The sequence below is a fragment of the Crassostrea angulata genome, chromosome 1 (genome assembly GCF_025612915.1).
Source record: "Crassostrea angulata isolate pt1a10 chromosome 1, ASM2561291v2, whole genome shotgun sequence".
NCBI classification, from domain to species: Eukaryota; Metazoa; Mollusca; class Bivalvia; order Ostreida; family Ostreidae; genus Magallana; species Magallana angulata.
Window position 1 is genome coordinate 21,953,643 of NC_069111.1, and position 6,145 is coordinate 21,959,787.

General features: G+C 36.1%; 1 protein-coding gene across 6 annotated transcripts in view; it reads right to left on the minus strand.

Moving 5' to 3' along the window:
• The window catches only part of LOC128187756 (poly(rC)-binding protein 3-like), a 66,625-nt gene extending 60,569 nt beyond the window's left edge, over positions 1 to 6,056 (minus strand). For all 6 annotated transcript variants that reach the window (XM_052858418.1, XM_052858393.1, XM_052858409.1 and 3 more), the window contains exon 1: positions 5,929 to 6,056. The gene's annotated coding sequence lies outside the window, so the exon portion shown is untranslated. The remainder of the gene's footprint in view (positions 1 to 5,928) is intronic.
• Positions 6,057 to 6,145: the final 89 nt, after the last annotated feature.

The window sequence follows — 6,145 nt, forward strand, 5'->3', positions numbered from 1 at the left end:
ACCAGTTTAGCAGATCATTACTAGGTACTCATTTCTCATACAAACCCTTTCATTCTTCATAAGGAAGCCTCGTCTAAATGCTGAACAATAAAAAATTCTAGTACTTTGGTAGAAAATTACACAAAAGCTGCATGATCAGATACTTATTTTACTGGTGATATTGCTTGAAGAAAAAATAATGCGAAGACTTGGCTTTTAATGCCGATTTTCGTCTTCAACTGATTGTGAACTGGTAATAAGGGATGTTATCTTGGGGAGGGCTCAGCAAGCTAACTCTCCTAGGCCTCACAGAATCAATCATTGCAGATTCTTATTGGCACATCAACATGTAATCTGTCAAATTTCCAGCAAATCAACTGCAATAGGGTGATATCTAAATTACCTTATGTTGAAAGCTTTGATATTTCCAGATAAAATTTACATGACTTTTCTATTTCTGCATCTTTTTTTCTTTTCAATTTCAAGAAATCTCTGCGAGAATTAATTATTAATCGAAGTACATTGTATTACAATATTGATTTCATAACAAATTTTCTGGGGGCAATTTTTTTTAGTTTAAAGACGTAAAATGCAATCCGGCAAAATATTTTCCCTTGAGTGATATAACATATGTTTCTCTGTGGATAGAAAGAAATTACGCATGTTTTGCCCTGAAACTAAAAACTGCTAATCTTAAACTCTGAATGCCACTCGTTTTTTTAATCTGTGCCACAACTGGATGCAATAAGTACTTTCCAATCTGCTGTTCTGAGAATGAACATAATTTTCTTCCTGAGAAAATGTTCTTTTCTATCACAAAAACATATGCTAACATTCAGTTGTCATATGCTTTAGATTAGAAATAACCTCTGCTTCAAAGGTAACCTACTATCAAACAAAGGGGGCTCTAGATAAGTCTGGCATTGTTCTCAATTATGTTTCACATTCCTGACTTCATATGTTTCAAAAAGAAAAATTAAGATTGGGCCGAGTTTTTTCATTAGCTATCAACAGTGTCTGGAGGAAAAGGTTTTTTTTTTCTCTCTGCAAATTTCAGGTTTATGCACAATGCAGGTTTGATAAAAGCAGTATGAATTAATAAAGGAAAAAACAAACATTGAATGATCGATAATGATGAATATCAAAAGCTACGGAGAACACTACAGTTCCAGGTATGCTATTATAACTTAATGGACTTGATTTTTATCCTCTTCAGTTCAATATTTATTGTATTTACAGTAAATCTGATCATGAGATAAAGAGAGAGAAAGATGCGTGGTGAGTGGAACGACTAAATTCAATCATTCTTGAAATGAAAAGCCCCATTTAGAAGCAGACAGAATAATATCAACCAGTCTAAAGATTTCATCAACATGCGCACAATAATATTTACTCATGTGTGCACTTCAGCACACACCTTAGTAAATCTTGTAGTGTTATCTGCACAGCTTTACATCAATATAAGCAGCCAGCTCGACACCCCCCCCCCCCCACCTCCTCCCCTACCTTGAAGAATTTATTGAACAACATCTAAATCGATGACTAGACCATATGATGTGCCTCTCTTACCCGCCTGTCTGAATACCCTCTGATCCCTGCATACTTTAAATGCTAAGTGTAATGACAATATTGAACTTTCGTACCTTTATGGCTGTGACAATCACAAGATGCTATAAATCTTCCTATCCCCGGCATTGACTGTGCCATTAAATTCAGCGAGTTTACCCTCATCGAAACTTTATGAATGATTGAGGAGGCTTGAGCAACTTGCCAGTGACACAAGAAAAATTTCATCTAGCACCCTTCATTGATTATAAACTGTTTATCGATGTCTCTAGCAATTTACAAGGATCAAAAAGGTTCCCACTCTTGAAAATTTTAACAATAGCAATTCTGATTTTTCTTTGCTGTGCAAAAAATAATACAAAACAGCTACAACTGAGAGACAAGAGGCCTCTCAGGTTTTCTCTTGAACAATGGAGTTAAGTTTCTCCCCTAAAACATCCAAAAAACAATCCAGATGCTCAAACATGAGTTGATGCAGGTCTGAACCCACTGCTGGTTTTTCTAATTTAATCAAGAAGTTTGGAAACCAAATACCTGTAGGCAACGTGAACTGGCTATGATACCATCAGCTACCAAGATATCTATAACAGTGCAAAGTGTGGGGGATCAAGTGAACTGTAGTGTCAAGTGAACCGTGACAATCTTAATTTGCGATTTATCACCTGATAAAAAGACTGTCAAAATTACTCTGTCAGCAATCCAACATTTAATACCTTTAAATGTTACACAATCTAATTTTTTCAAATTGGCCTCTAAATCTCACTTATTCTCAAATCCAAACCTTTTCCTTTCACTGAACAACTGTCCCAACTTTGTGACCCTCAAACCTAAAAGAATTCTAAACAACTTCTATTTCCTTAACCTTTCCACCTCTGCACTATTTCCATAGAGAACATGTTGTTCTGACCAAGCTCTGTCTGTGTACACCAACCCCTACAGGGACTGGAAAACTGATAATGTAAAAATTGTGTTCTGTACAAGGTCATTGCATGTACTGCCCAGTTGAGAACTTATTCAGCCCATCACCAAACTATGTATGGTACACAATAATTAGCAGAGAGAGAGAGAGAGAGAGAGAGAGAGAGAGAGAGAGAGAGAGAGAGAGAGAGAGAGAGAGAGAGAGAGAAGGGGTTCTTAACCTTTGCAAAGGAAATCCCAGGATGTAATACTTTAAGAGACTTCAAACTTTAAGAAAATCATAAAATAATACTCATGGCAAATAAAGAGGCTCTTATTCTTTGGACAGGACCTTTTTTTCTTATCAAAACATCCCCCTACTGATTCAGAGTCTCAGTCAAAACTATCTCACGCCCTGCTCCAGTCTGCTGGAAAGGATTAGACCATTACATCACCAGCCTATCCAGGAATCCCTTCTGATGGAGCACATATATCTATAACAAATCTCCCAGACTCTTAACACACTGCTGAGAAGATCTATTAAAGACCCTTTGCTTTCTATAATTATAAACAGACGTAGAGGTCTTAATATGCTGTTTTTCAGGTTTTGTTTGACATACCGGTACATGTGTGGGTCTCCCCTTGCTGTGCTTTATTGTCATGCTAATACTGTTGTTGATTCCCCGTGATGACTGCCAGGGTTTGATACATCTTATACAGTCTTTATCACTCTGTACGCAGGAGAGCCCCATAGTCATTCAAGCATTTTATTTCTTTTCCATAAGCATTTTATTAGCCACTCTCTGCATGGACTTGCTTTTAGTATTAGTCTCCTCGGACAAGATGAGCCCAGCTCAATGAATTAATTATCCATTTTGCAGAACTGCAAACATTAAACCAGTGCTAATTAAACTTTGATTCTGTTAAGAAGCTCCCAGCATTGGGGAAGGTTTCAGCCAATATCTAAACATATTAAGACTGAATCAGAATTAGGATATTTGGTTACATCAATATTTGCCATAGATTTGTCAATATTACCTCAACGTTACAGTGTGCAAATTTGATCATACTATGAATTAAATGTTCCATGCAAACGGGGGAACCAGCCCCAAAAAAAACCCATACAGCTCATGAATCAAACACTATGGGAGTTCCTTAATTTCAGCAGCTACGTAAATCATTAATTCCTTTGATAATAGTGCTGGATATTAAGAAGTGCAGATCACTCCTACATATTCATTTTTAGTTAAGATTCAATTGTACAAGTGAATGTTATTGAAAACTCTATCATGAATGTAACTGAAAACTCTATTATGAATGTAACTGAAATATTACGTAACTGAAAACTCTATCATGAATGTTACTGAAATGTTACTGAAAACTCCATCATGAGTGTAACTGAAGACTCTATCGTGAATGTTACTGAAATGTTACTGAAAACTCTATCATGAATGTAACTGAAAACTCTATCATGAATATGAAACTGAAAACTATCATGAATGTTACTGAAATGTTACGGAAAAATCTCTCATGAATGTAAATGAAAACTCTATCATGATGTATTAAAAGTTTAGAGCCCTCTTGAGTGGGAAAATCACTGGAATGACCCATATTTACAAAAGAACAAATTGCATAATAACCTGACAGATTAGGATCACACTGATCCTTTCTAGCACAGTAAATCTGCCCAGCTAAATCACCTCCAAACTTGTCCAATGTTCTTGTGTTCACAACAACAGATTTTGACCCAACAAAGTCAAATCCCTGGCTTTAATTCAGATTTCTAACATAGCTTTACAATAACTGTGGTCAACAAAACCAGGCCCAACATGCTGCAGCCGATCTAGAACTAAATAAACGGTGTAGCTTCCCTGAGAATCACATACAATCTAAATATTAGACACTTTCAAAGCAAACACAGTCTCTCCGGTTCTGTAAATAGAGGTGAAATTTGCTATACACTTTCCATTTCCTTTTGACTGGAGAAAGGAATTCATTCTTTTTCTCCTGGTTTTCTTGACAAACAAACATTCAGACTTCACGTGTATTTACCCCTTCATTGATAAATTTCTATCGTTATGATTTATATACACACAGAAAACAAAAAAATCAAAACTTTCATCACATACATTTATTCTATACTGACCAATGATAAAATTGACATGGAAATGAAAAAAAAACTTGCCTATTGTATATTTACCTGAGCAATAGTCTTATGACAAGGAATGTTTAATTTTCACACAAGTCTCAAATCAGTGTTCAGTTTACTTATCCCAGTGTACACTAAGCCAGTCTCCGGAACTGTTACTTTTTTCACATTTCCTTCGTTTCTCCTCGCATCCAGCAAAAGAACACTAATAAGAAAATCAATACATTTCCTTGTTAATTGAATCTCAACAAGTTATATACCGTCTTTTGTGCTCTCCTGTGCGATCAGCAGATTGGGAGCCAATTTATTGCCATCCCCGATTCTGTCCACTTTTTAATCCTTCTGCAAACACCAGAGAAAAGTCGTCATCAGTCATACTGCGATGGATTCATTTATATCTCAATCAATACAAGTCTTATGAGAGTCATATCAGAATGCTAAATTCGATATACACAAGCACACACAAAAAATCATTACCAGATTTGTTATAGCACAGATTTGACTCTGCATGACTATACCATGAACTAATTATCACCTGTTGTCAACGGTGGTTGGAATTATCACAGATTTTCTGTTCAGCATACACACCTATAATTATGGATGTCCACTGGGTCTGTTTTTGTCACTGTCCTTCCCGACGACACAAATTGAAAAAAAATCCATAAGCAGGGTTCCCTTTGAAAAGATTGTCCTTCCAAGAAGCAGAGGATATTGTGTGACTGAGTTAGTGGGATCAGTGTGCACGGCTTATAATTTCCACAGGGTAAAAATGTTAGTCAGAATAATGGAGTAAAATAAAACTGAAAAAACTGATTACAAGGTTTGGTCCTCATGCATTGTCTTCATCTGTGTCACTTTCTTCTTCTGTCTATCATGCGAAATCCGCAGGAAAATAAGGTTGCGAGTATGGTAAAAGGGGGAGTGAGTGAAAAAGGGAACAAAATTAAAATACCGAGGGATAGGATTTGATACTGCTACAGGTGATTACGATATGAGACTAAAAGAATCGCTTTTCGCAAATGTCATTTTTTTTTTCAATTAAATCCCTGTCACCAACTTTTTTAAATTGGAAAAAAAAAATCTTCTTAGTGGAAGAAAACTAAGGATGGATAATATGTTACATGCATGCTGACAAAAGCTGCACCTGGAAAGTGCTGAATTTTGGGAAATAATACAGAGTCTGCACGCGCTATGGAAATGCAAAATGCTATTTTTACATTTTCTGGTATAGCAGCGTGCGATAGATTTTATAGAAAATTATCCGGTAAGATTGAAATAAAAAATACAAATGTTAAAAAGTGAGAGGCAAAAGCTACCTGGATGCATGTGAAACATACCTGGGTATACACTAGCAGAGGGAAAAGGCAGGGTTGACACACAGGATAACACAGCCAAAGGAAAGATGCTAAATAGAGGTGTGCTCAAAGGGTTATGAATATCGTGTTGGATGAGGACGAACTACACAGATCACACATCCGCGAAGACAAAAATGTATGGTATTATTTTTTGGAAACTATCCGTTTATTATGCGCGTATTGAGTTTTGTTTTAACTT